The following is a 13387-nucleotide window of genomic DNA, read 5'->3' as shown; positions in this document are numbered from 1 at the left end:
CGTGAGCCACTGTGGGCTAAACTAAAGAGTATAAACAGAGATAACCCCGTTCAAATTCCTATTCCTACACAAAACAGTAGCTCCTGCTGCAGTTAACAAATAAGATTTATTATATAAGAACACGTATTTCCCATTGCGAACAACCCCATAGGGGGCTGTCCCTTATAGCTTTTTTACGTAGGACTACGTGTTTGTTTTCTATATGGGAGTACACTTTGCGAATACGAAAAATGAACGTGTAACGAAAAGTGGTCAGGTTCTGGGCGATTATAACTCGGATATTTCAAGATACATTTTCAATATGTTTACATCAATCAAACGGAATTTTCTCTACGTATCGAGTCGAATAGTTAAAACTATTGATTTCCAGCAATATACTTTTGAAACATTGGGCAACGTCAAGTATCGTCTAAAACATCGTGTAAATCAAAGAATCAATTAATCACAAACAAGCATTCCTACCCCGAGACTTTAATATACTGTAGTTACCATTATTCGGCCTAACTAAAGCTAACCAGCAGTCACTATATAAGAGAACGGTTTCGCAAAGAATCGTGTGGCGTTAACAGTTCATAAAACTCCATTGGACTGTCCCTTGTAGTTTTTAAAATTCCTCAATCCTTAACCTTACTCTGGTCCAACTTGTCAATTTCTTCAAAGAGCACTCCATTCCTACAGAATGGTTGAGTTCAGTCTCCCATAGGATTAGAATTTTTACCCTCAAAATGCTAGCGACAAATGTCCCCGGAGATGCCCTCAACATTTCAGCCTAGACTTTGTAGCCTGGATTTCACCTGGTTCCATTTCTCCCGTCTTGATTTCAACCTAGATTTGCGTTGGTTCCAGCATAGATTTCTCCTAATAGTCTTCAGAACAGTTCACTCGAGCACTTCAAGAGAATGCCTGACTTCAGTCTCAAGCCTGCCCTTGAAGTGTCTATAGGATTAGGGCTTTCATATTCCAAATTCTATCAGAAGAATGTCCAGGAAGTGTTCGCTATATTTCAATCAAGAGTCTTCTGTTTGGATTAGATCTTGCTTCGATCATAGATTTCTCCTAACTGTCTTAAGGGTTATCCTATCGAGCATTTCTAGAGCATGGCTAAGTTCACTCTTAATGCAGCTCCAGGATTAGGGCATGCGAAATTCTATTAGGAAATGTCCCCGGAGAATCCAACCAAGCTTCCTTTGACTGAATTTGATCTTGACAATCAATTTTAGGAATTTTTCCTGAACAATACAGTTTTGACTGCTACAAGTCTGTCTCTGAAGATTTCAGTTCTAAAGAGTATCTAGGATGCTTCCTTGGGATCTTCCGAGAATTTTTAAAATCATACCCAGAATGACTTTACTGGGATTTACCGGAAATTACCCTGGAAGTTAAATGGATAACCTCTGGTAGCCCCTTGGAATAAGCCTGTATAATTGTGTTGGGAAACCGTCCTAGGCCTTTTTGAGGCTGAGCAAATCCACGCCAAATAGCGCAGTTTCCGTAGCTGCGGTCCCTTCAACGAGTCGGAGGCGCTACGAGGAAGCCGACTCTGAAACCTTCAGGGAGAAATCCAACGCTCTTTTTCGGCATCACGATCCGAACGACATCTCCCGCTTCTCGCATGTTATCTACGAAGCTGCAACAGTATCGATGTCAAAGACTGGTAGAGTATCCGGGCGGAAGCCCTACGTTGGTGGAATGTGCGGTGAAAGCACGGCGCAAAGTGTTACGCCGGTTTAAGCGCCTCGCCTTAGATGATCCTGGTAGGGAGGAAGCGCTGAAGTGTTATTGAAAACGCCATCTCTCGTGCAAGCAGGTGATCCGTGATGCGAAGCGATCCAGCTGGATGGATTTCCTGGATTCAATCGATGAATCTCAATCGTCGAGAGACATGTGGATTAGCGTCAACGCTCTTAGCGGCAAGCGGCGGTCTATTCCTATCCAAGCTCATGGCACCACGATCTCAGAACCGAAGGACATCGCCGACGAGTTAGGGAACTATTTCGCCGGTTTGTCTGCTGTCAGTGACTACGACAGTGTATTCGTCCAGCGCGTCAAACCCTCCACAAGTACGGAAAAATGCGGCTACTCACCCTCTTCAACGATCTTTGGCTCACCGACTCGTACCCGGACCGCTGGAAACAAAGCTTGGTAGTGCCCATTCTGAAGAATAACGTGGCGAGCGAAGAAGTCTTCTCCTTTAGGCCGATTGCGCTCACTTACTGCGCGGCCAAAGTGTTGGAGAGAATGGTAAATCGTCGTCTCAGGTAGTTCCTTGACGAATACAGCTCCTCTACTTACTTTTCGGTTCTCGGGAAAGTACTTAAGGAAGCCCAGGAAAACGGTCACATTGTTCAGTTAGTCTCCTTTGATATTTCAAAGGTGTTCAACAGGACGTGGACACGCGGCGTCAGCAGGCAGCTCATGACACATTTCCTCTTTGATCGTCCTTCAAGGTGACTGTCGGGAACACTCGCTCGGATCGGTTCCCCGAGGAAACTGCGGTAACGCTATTCCTGGTGGCACAGAACGGGGTGTTCAGCCGACTGCCATACTCATCGTCGTAACGGGACGAATGACTAAGCGGACCAGGAATATAGCCCAAGCAGCGGTCTCCGCCGTCAGAAGGTAGCCCAAGTAACATTGAAGGTTTTATCGCGGTTTTATAGCATTCTACAAGTCTAAATCATAGTCTACAGAACCCTCATAAAACCAAAATTGTTACTTGTAAGGCGTTTTCGGTTGGTCTAAAGCTCTCCGCGCTGTGTACGGGCCATCAGATTCGGAGACCACCGATCACCATCCAAGACCATCCAATTCCGCTCAAGAAAACAGCACGTGTTCTGGGGGTAGTTCAGGATCGCACCCGAAACTGTCGTAGCTGCATCACCATCGTCAGGAAAATCTCTCGCCCGCACTGCTCCAGCAACCGTGAGATCCACCTTCGTGCCGCCCGGGCTGTTATTGACAGTCGACTTTTCTACGGCCTCGAAATTACCTGCTTACCCAAGTAACATTGCAGGTTTTATCGCGCTTTTATAGCATTCTACAAGTCTAAATCATGGTCTACAGAACCCTCATAAAACAAAATTTTTTATTTGGGTGGCCACCGAGAAGCTCAACCGCATCCTCGCTCCGGTATACAATACCTACGTACGCATTGTATCCAGTCTTCTCTCTTTCAAGTCTGCGTATGCCGCATGTGTGGATTCCTATCATCCCTTTCCGCTATCGATCTACTGCAACCATTGCTACGAAAGCCGCTGCCCACGCCGCTAAAACATCCGGGAACGATAGGGAACACTGATGCCAACCTTGAACTCCCCCGGTGGCCACGGTCCCCTGGCACGGTGAGAAGAGTTGGCAATCAAACGTTGTCAAAATAGATAAGCGGATTAAGAGAGGATTCCAAGCCGGAGGTAACTCTACAGCGCTGAGGCGTTCTGTTGCAGACCTTCTCGGGGCGGCACTGCAAGAAGTCAAAGTCTACCAGAGGAGTGTTCCGTATTTTCCGCAGAATCACTCCGACAGATCAACCGCTGCTTGTGCTAACGGACTCACACAGTGTCATACAGGCGCTGGAAGCCGAAGCGGTCACCTATGGATAGAAGCCATTACACGGTACGCCCCACCTTCAACCTGGTGCTGTGTATCTGCCCGGATTTAAAGAGGCTACGCGAACAACACGGACTGCCGGAGAACGTCAGGAATCTACTTGGTAACGACCCCTCGACTTTGGTAGCTTGGAGTACCTCTAGAGCGAACACCTCATCGTAATCGCTCCCGTACTGTTCGCTGAATACTTGAGCGACTTAACGAGCTTTAAACCGTTGAATCTCTCCTGCTGCATCACGCTTGATCTTGAACACCCACTTACTGCCAACTGCTTTTCGTCCTGATGGGAGGTCCACTAACGTCCAGGTATCGTTCTGCTTGATTAACTGCAGTTCATCGGATATCGCTCTCTTCCACTATTCCGCAGATGGAGACGCCATCGCTTCAGCAAACACTGACCCTGCTCTTACACCAACTGAATCAAATGGTACCAACCGGTAACAGTCCAGTTTCCTCAAACGCGTCGCATAGCTTCTGCCAAACTGCCCGAACGTGGTAGCAATTGGCCGGCTCTAGGAATAGAATCATTTTCCCTCTGGCCTTTCTGTCTTTTACTGGAACGACGAGTTCAAGAATACCATCGTCCTTCTTCGAAGGCTCAACTGAATCTCAAAGATCTTCGACTTCGAGGTATGCACAGCAAATTTTCAGGTCATCCAGTTCGATTCGATTCGATAATGATTTTCAAGCAGGTTCATTATTTTCAGGGAAGTGCTCATCCCCGGACAAATCTCAACCCAAGTAACAATCTCGGTGTTATTAGGGTTCGGTAGAACATGATTTAGCGTTGTAAAATGCTTTAAAACCTCGATAAAACTTGCAATGTTACTTGGGGAATGACCTAAAGTGCGTTAAAGTGACTATAATGATAACCACAAAAATATATTTTCAGGGAAGTTCCGAGTATTTCGAGGAAGATCAGAGAACTTCAGAGCAGTTCCATTAATTACTTGCAGGAAGTTTATAGAGGTTCCGAGGAATTATGAAATATTCCATGAATTTCGGCATTGTTCGAAACATTCTAAGAAATTTTCGTGGTTGTCAGGGATGTTCCATGAATTTCAGGAATTCTGTTGAAGCGTTGAAGAAGTTCAGATTTTAAGAAATTTAAGAAACTCCAGGGAAGTTTAGAAATTCTAAAGAAAATTCCACAAGCTTCAAGAAAATACCGAAAACTTCGGGAAATCTTTTGGGAGCTTCAAGCTCGTTCAAAGAACTTGAAGACAGTTCAATTAACATCAGGACAACTATTAAAGTTCTGAGATCCTTAGGGCAGTTCCAATTACTTCAGCTAAGCACCTAAAACTTCCCTAATTAATGGTCAAATTCCCTGATAAATCCAGGTTTTTTTTTCCGGGTGGTTGCCATCAAAATACCATATTTTTTCGAAAAGTCACCAATCACAAATTAATTCACCGATAAATACTGATTCATCAATCAATCGAAACGTTACCAGGTTACAGCATTAATCGCATTTCCCCGCCCTCAATGACTCATCTTTAATCGATGATGCCTTTTGCCGTCGTCGAGAGCGCCTTTAATTGACCTTCTGCTTCCTCCCCATGCGGTCCCCATTCTCTCCGAAAGATATATCCCATTCATCAACCACTTCAAGCACAAACCACCGGAGCCCCCATATTGCGTAAATTACGTAATACTGGGCGCGAGGGAGGGGCGCGGTGTAAGGAGTAGAGCCTCCACCACATCCAATCCAGTTGGTGTGGTACATAATTGAGTCTTGAACTGGAAAAAAAAGTAGCAACTCGACTCGAGCTATTTCTGTCTCCCACTACCCGCATTTCGGTAGAAAATTTGCCTTCTGCTGCTGCATCGGAACTTCTGCTCCATCTCACATCGCAGCTCACACATCAATCGAATCTAACTTTGGATCTGCAATCGAAAAAAAAAAAACTTTGTTTGTTACCTTTTGGAAGGTTCTTCTTCCTCTCATCAAGGCCTTTGATTTCCATCGCGTCGAACAATCCACCACAGCCGAATCCGTGCCGGGCTGGTGCCGCTTCAAGCTTCCAGTAAAAACGCACATGTGTAAGTGCGTACCTCTCTATATGTACACATTGGTTCCGCGTTGTTTACTTTTTTCGCAGGGAACAAGCAAGAACAGTAACTCATCACCGACAGTCAGAGCCAGTCAGTCAGTCACGGTTGTGTGTAGATGAGATGGGCCATATTCCATATTTATGTTACACGGTGTGTGCTCTGCGAGAAATGGAGGAAACCCTTCGTTCCCGGTTTCCTTTCTTGGAAGCCAAGGTGATTTGGTTTTACCAAAAAAAATGGTGGTCAAATAGTCATGTTTTTGGTTGTAATACATGACAACAACAGAATTTCAATCCTGAAACATATTTCTTTTCGTTACAAAGTAATTTACAACGCAACCACCTCCCATTTGCAGAAACCTTGCATCATTCGGTGCACAGCTGCAGAACAGTTGTTACAGGCAGTCGGTGTGGTCTATTGTTAGAACTGCAGCTCTTTCCTCGTAGATCGGGAGCTGCACCCTGTTTTTTATGTGTTGTGCATTTCTTTACGCGAAATGGAAGGAACACTTGCTTCCGCGTACATTTACATGATGCAGTAGACGCCGTTCCTTACCGCAGTAATTGATCAACTTGTTCCGCTCTAGGAGTAGGGTCGGTATGTCAAAGTCTCCCTAGCTGCCCCGCGACCGACACTATTACGCACATTGTTTGCCTTCTCGGCGACGACGCTTAGATCACCATCGCTCTATGGGCAAGGATAAGAATAGAGGACATTGGAAAATCGATTTTTCCCAACTTGCACCTATAGGAGCGCAAACTTTTCCCCCTTTGTTTGGCTGTTATTGTTGTGAGTGACGACTATCGCCGTGTTTCTCATCCCGAAGAAAATTTCGCCAAAATTGGGAGAAACCAACAGAAATGGGATGGGACAGATGGTGCAAATGATGCAAAAGCGAAAACGATCTTAATCACTCGATTCGATCAATAGAAAACTCACACGGTTTGCTCCAATGATGACGACGACTTCGCTCCTTGACGTTTGCTGAACTGCTTCGTCGACAGGAAATACACAATCTCCTCTGTTTATTCTATTTCTCGCTGACAATTTCTTCCTTCTTATCACTGATGTGCATACACACCACCCTTCTTGCACTTACGTTTGCCTCCTTCTCTTCACACCAAGACACTTACACTGATCACACCAAAAAAACACGAAACCGATAAGCAATCTTCCCAAAAATACACACTGTGTTAACTGCAACCACAAACAACAAACTCTTCACTCCTGCACTCTTCGAGCGGACGGGTGGGGAAGCGCAATTCACTATTTCCAACCTATTTTTCCACCAGCAATAGATCACTCACATCCCCACAGCGAGGAAGGCACCGCCACGATTGAATTCGATTTTCAATCGAAAACTCTTGCTCCACCACAAGAAGTAACCTGAGAATTTGCACCCCGTTTCCACGGAAACTTCGGATCGAACACGCGCGGCACGACCACGATTTGCAAGGGGGGGGGAAGGGAGTTGAATTTTTCCAATTTTTTTCACTTTGTCAAAACCAAACGGACCCTTCTTCTACTACACTGCACTACTGTGGGGGAACCCTTCAACGCGTGAGCAGGTCTCCACACAGAATAGATTGCAAGATTGTTTTGCAGTTGTCGTCGGGGGATCGGACGTGGTCTTCGTGATGCCGTACACTCGCACTTACTCACTTGTACTGACGACGACGACGACGACGCGCTCCGGCTTCTGCTGAGAAAGACGCGGACTGTCTCTCCGATGTATATCCACCACATGTGGAGCCGCCGTGGTGAGAATGAGAATTTCCAGCAGTTTGTTGTTTGGTGTAGTTTACTGGTAGTGGAAGGCAAGCATAATATGCGTATACATATACAGTGCACTTCGTTCGTTCGATTGCGTTCGTATTTGACAGCGGAGAATGCTATCAGCTGCACACACAAGAGAGGATATGCTCGGTGAAGAGAAGTGATGTAGCGTATGGGAGCAGAAAATAGCATCGTGAGAGGAGAGCGATTGTAAAAGAGCTGTAAAGTTTGGTGCTTCCTGCAGCGTTGCCAGATTGTTTTCAAGCCTATCGGTATCAAATGTTTAAAAAAAATCGGTTTAAATTGTAAATGTGTGCTGTTAGTGAAGGCGAAAATTCAACTCTTTGGACTAAGATGGAAAAATTTAGTTTCCAAGAAAAGTCGGTAGAAATTTTCAGGGAACGTTTGAATTAGCTTCTGAAGGAAACCGAAAATACATCCAGCGAAAGAATAAAGAATTTCTAACGAAAGTTGGAAAAACATCCCGGGAAACTTCCAAGACAAATATTGAGAAACTTCTGGCAAAAAAAAAAAAAAAAAAAACAGTTGTCGAAAAAGTTTCGCAAATCGGAAGCAAATACCAGGAGTGGCCATTTCCATGAGCTCGGAAAATCCGCCCAAAACTTCTACGGAGAATGGATTATGGAGAAACTTCCAGAGGTGGACGGTAGAAACTTGTGGGAGAATTCGATAGATACATCCGGTAGAAATTTATTTGAACCTTCTAGCGAAGAGGTTAGAATCTTTCTGGAAACGCTGGAAGAATGTTCCTAAGGTAGATGGGAAGAAACTTCTGGAAAAAGTCGGAAGCCAGAGAGCTTTAAGGCCGTTCATTATAGTGGGAGGGAGGAGTGGCAAAACATCTACGCTAGTCTACGGAGAGGTAGACAGGGTGTATCAAGGTCTACGTGGCTTAAATTTGTTTATAAAATATATAATTTCTTAGAAACTACTTGTTCGCCTCACGAAAATAGCATCTTCACGGCACCTAGGTGTGAATAGTTGCAGCATGTCAGCACCAACCATCCCGTTCATCGACAATGGCTCCCTTCGGGAATTTGCGATTCAACTCTTCCCGCGAACCAAACAGAAGACGACCTGTTATAAAAGCCGATCCAAGATTGTTTTCATTATCAGTAAAAGTGACAACACGACCCCCATCATTATCATTATCTTCAAGTGTACCCGCTAGTGAACCAGTAGAGAAGAGTCATTAAAATTATATGATCCTTCGAACCGGATCACGGCCGTCGAACTCCGTCCGTTCCGGTAACTGTCCGTTGTGAGACAACCACCATCGCTACTACAAAACACCTAGCGCACGGTCCGCCATCATAGCCCGTGGAACAATCGCGAAGTAGCGTTGGAACACGCCATCACTTTCGCAAATTGAATAGCTATACAAGGCACAGTTTGCCTTTTCAAAGGTAATTAGGTTTCCTATTTCCTCTACTCTTTCTCGTGTGATCTGCGCAGTCTTTCGCTTTGCAGACCACTGTCGCCGTTCATCATGTCAACGGAACGTCGCATCAAGGGATTGAAGACCAAGCTGAAGAGCCTAAAGGGTGTCCACGATGAAATTGCCACACACAAAATTGATTCGCAAAATTCGAGTTTTCATCCGATTGCCATCAAATTTTCAGGGATTGAGAAATAACTATTAAACTTCATTTTACCATTTTACTCGTATTTTATTTACAGTCCATACGCAAACGCCCGCACCTTGGCCTTAACCCCGGCCATAAGATTCTGCACAACCTGTGAATCAACCGTTTTTTGCATGTAAACCCATACTTTCTTCAGTTCCTCGACTGTCTTCACTACCTTAGGTCGTTTAAGAAGGTGCTGCTTCATAATCGCCCAGTACTTCTCGATGGGGCGGAGCTCCGGAGTGTTGGGAGGGTTGAACATTTTCGGCACGAAATGGACCTTATTGTCCGCATACCACTTCAGCACGTCCTTGGAGTAGTGGCATGAAGCCAAATCCGGCCAGAAGATTGTTGGGACGTTGTGGGCCTTCAGGAGAGGAAGCAGCCGCTTCTGGAGGCACTCTTTTATGTACACCTGTCCGTTCATCGTGTCCTGGGTCACGAAAGGTGCACTCCGCTTCCCGCACGTGCAGATGGCTTGCCAAACCAGGAATTTCTTCGCAAATTTGGACATCTTCTGAGTGCGGACATGCTCCGGAACGCTGAACTTATCCTTGGCCGTGAAAAACAGGTTGCCGGGGATCTGTCGGCCTTCACATATGTTTCGTCGTCCATGATGCAGCATTCAACTTTCGTCAGCATGTTGAGGTACAATTTCCTGGCACGGGTTTTGGCGGACTTGTTCTGCTTCTCGTCGCGATTAGAGGCCTTTTGTACCTTGAACGTTCGAAGCCCAGCCTTAGTTTTGGCCTTCTGGACAAAACTTCGGCTTAGGTGCAGATTCTTAGCCACATCCCTAACGGAGGCGTTCGGATTTCGGTTGAAGGCCCCAACTACGCGGTTGTGATTTTTGGTGTTGTACGGAATACTTTTTCCTTCACTTCTGGGCTTCCGATCGATGGTCAACCGTTCCTCGAACCGCTTAATCACTCGCGACACCGTGGAATTCGCGATTCCCAACGTTTTAGCGATGGAACGATGCGAGAGATCCTTGTTCTCGTGATGAATGCGCAAGATTTTATCACGCACGAGCTGTTCTTTCGACTCCATTTCCGCGAGTTTTGATCACAGGACTTTAAAACTTGCAGGATATAAATAATGCACTATGAACTAAATCCACCCAAATTTTCATTAAATTCTACCCAACGGTTAAAAAGTTAGAGCAATTTCATAGTGTGGCAATTTCATTGTGGACACCCACCGTCTCATTCAACCTGATCAAGACGTTCGTTAACAATCAACAGGAAGAAAGGGATGCCTTCGAGATACCGGTACACCTTGAGAACCTCAACAAGGTGTGGACCGATTTTCAGAGCACTCAATCGGAGCTCAAATCCGTCGGTGAGACTATCGACGAGCACCTTAAAGAACGGATCGACTTTGAAACTGCCTACTACCGAGTGAAAGTCTTTTGCTATCCAAAAATAAATCTTTGCTATCGACGTCTATGACTACGTCTTCCTCTTCAAGGTCACAATTCCATGGTATTGGGGGGCGACCCCGGCGTAGTGGTTAACATCCATATCTCTCACGCCAAAGTCACGAGTTCAAATCTCACCCCCGGACAAGTCACGAATGACCCACGAGTGTTAAAGTAACTATAAAAAAAAAAAAAAAAAAAAAACAATTCCATGGTTCGTCGTCGAATGTGCACTCACATGACATAAAATTTCCTACGTTCAGTGGAAACATCGACACCTGGTTGAATTTCCATGATCTGTATGTCTCTCTGGTTCACCCTTCTGTCGAATTATCTAACATTCAGAAGTTTTACTACCTTCGTTCCTCTCTGGCTGGAGAGGCCTTAAAACTGATTCAAGCGTGCCAATAACTACCATGTGGCTTGGAATCTGCTGGTTGAGCATTATCAAAACCCTTCGCGTCTGAAACAATCGCACCTCGACGCTCTTTTCGAAGTCGGTACTCTGAAACGCGAATCCTGGGGTCGATTTACATCTGCTGGTAGAGAGCTTCGAAGCCAACGTGAAGGTGTTGAAGCAGCTCGGTGAGAGAACCAAGTTTTGCGACTCCATTCTGATCCGTATGCTCAGTGTCCACATAGATCCCACAACTCGGAGGGACTGGGAGGAATTATCTTCAACTAAACCAGACGTGACGTTCAAGGATCTGACATCCTTCATCCAGCGAAGAGTGACTGTTCTGCAAACGATCCAGGGAAAAGCTTTCGACACTCCAGCATCTACTCAACAGATGAAAAGGTCCAGTCAACGTGTCGTTGCTAGTCATGGGGCCATTCAAGTTCACACTGGCCGGAAATGCGTCGTGTGTTCTGATCATCACCCACTCTATATGTGCCAGCTGTTCTCGAAACTCGACGTCGAAGCGAAGGAAAAGGAAGTTCGCGGCCATCAACTATGCCTCAACTGCCTGCGCACGGGTCACCAAGCTCGAGAGTGTTCGTCAGGCAGTTCCTGCCGAAAGTGTCGAAGTCGTCACACACACAGCTCTGCTCCGGGATGAATTCTGCCAGGGAACCAAGTCCTCAATCAAAAGCCACAACATCCTCTGCGAAACTCGAACAGCCGAAAGCATCTGTATCCGCTACCGTCACCGGACATGCAAGCCATGCAAGCACCGGTCAAGCACGAAAGGGTGTGCTTTTGGCTACCGCAGTCGTTAAACTAATGGACGACAACGGCACTGAACATGTTGCCAGAGCGCTTCTCGACTCCGGTAGTGAATGTTGCTTCATTACCGAATCACTCTAGCAAGTCATTAAATCTCAACGCACAAAAATATCCTTGGCGACACCCGTTCTACTGCCGTCCGTCTTTTTAGAATGCTGAAAGGTCGACTTATTCGTAACCCAGGCATAGCGCAGCAATACCGTGACTTCATGGACGAATACCTTGCTTTGGGCCACATGAAGCAGTCGACAGTCGCCACCATCTCCATGCTATCATATGCCTCACCACGCTGTAGTTCGAGAAGAGAACACTACTACGAAGCTGCGAGTGGTCTTCGACGCATCATGCAGGACTCCAGAGGTACCATCGCTCAACGACGCACTCATGGTAGGCGCAACCGTGCAGCAAGTGTTTCGGTCGATCATCATGCGCTCCCAAATCCGTCGAATAATGGTCATTGCTGACGCCAAGCAGATGTACCGACAAGTACTGGTAGACGAACAAGACACTCCGCTTCTACGAATTGTTTGGACAACATCATCGGAGCTACCACTAGGTACCTATGAGCTGCTAACTGTAACTTATGGCACTGCAAGCGCACCCTTTCTCGCTACTCGTGTTCTCTTGCAACTTGCAGATGACGAACAGGATAGCTTTTCAGGAGCATCCGAAGTCTTACGTAAGGACTTCTACGTGGACGATCTTTACTCGGGGGCTAGCAGCGTCCAAGAAGCAACTAAGCTCCGTCAGCAGCTAGAAGCACACCTGGCGAAAGGCTTCGGTTTGAACTTCGAAAGTGGGCATCTAACGAAGAAGCTGTTCTGGAAGGTATCGCTCCAGAAAATCGAGCACTAAAGACCTCCATTGAACTGGATCATGACCAATCCATCAAGTCGTTAAGTCTTCATTGGGAACCTGCGTCAGATCAGCTGAAGTACCGCATTGAGCTGCCACCTGACTCATTTGATGCTTCACTAACTAAGCGAAAAGCATTATGACAGATTGCTCGCCTCTTTGATCCCCTTGGTTTACTAGGTCCAGTCGTTATCTCCGCTAAAATGTTTATGCAAGCCCTCTGGACGTTGAAGGATGACAGCGGAAGAAGCTGGATCTGGGACGAAGAGCTTCCAATGTCAATAAAGGACCGTTGGCATAATTATGCATAGCAATTACAGCTTCTGAACGACCTACGGATCACGCGCTATATCCTATCAGCAAAACCAGCATTCGTTCAATACCATTTCTTCTCGGACGCTTCTCAGCACGCATACGGCGCGTGCTGCTACATCCGATCGGCAGACAATTCTGGATCGTGCAAGGCAGCCCTTCGCACAGCCAAGTCTAAAGTAGCACCTCTCCAGCAGCAAAGCATTCCTCTGGGTTGATTCGACGACGGTTTTCAGCTGGCTGAATGCTACGCCGTCAACATGGACCACCTACGTCGCGAATCGCGTGTCGAAAATTCAGCAAGCTACGCAAAAGTGTTCCTGACACCACGTCACCGGGCAAGAGAATCCCGCAGATCTCCTATGACGAGGAATTGCAGCGGAGGATATTTTGGACAATCATCTCTGGTGGCACGGGCCGAAATGGCTGCAACTCGCTCAAACGTCTTGGCCGATCAAGCAGCACGCATTCGCACCCAACACC

The 13387-nt window shown here is 46.2% G+C and overlaps 1 protein-coding gene across 1 annotated transcript in view; it reads right to left on the bottom strand.

Annotated features, from left to right (window-relative positions):
• LOC135700042 (uncharacterized) overlaps positions 1 to 7308 on the bottom strand; it is a 105792-nt gene extending 98484 nt beyond the window's left edge. The window contains exon 1 of the mRNA XM_065220433.1: positions 6604 to 7308. The gene's annotated coding sequence lies outside the window, so the exon portion shown is untranslated. The remainder of the gene's footprint in view (positions 1 to 6603) is intronic.
• Positions 7309 to 13387: the final 6079 nt, after the last annotated feature.

This window comes from Ochlerotatus camptorhynchus, unplaced genomic scaffold, assembly GCF_037179485.1.
Source record: "Ochlerotatus camptorhynchus isolate MF236.1 unplaced genomic scaffold, CSIRO-AGI_Acam_v1.1 ptg000125l, whole genome shotgun sequence".
In the NCBI taxonomy this organism is placed as follows: domain Eukaryota; kingdom Metazoa; phylum Arthropoda; class Insecta; order Diptera; family Culicidae; genus Ochlerotatus; species Ochlerotatus camptorhynchus.
The sequence above is the reverse complement of the archived record's forward strand: the minus strand, read 5'-3'. Positions and strand labels throughout refer to the sequence as shown.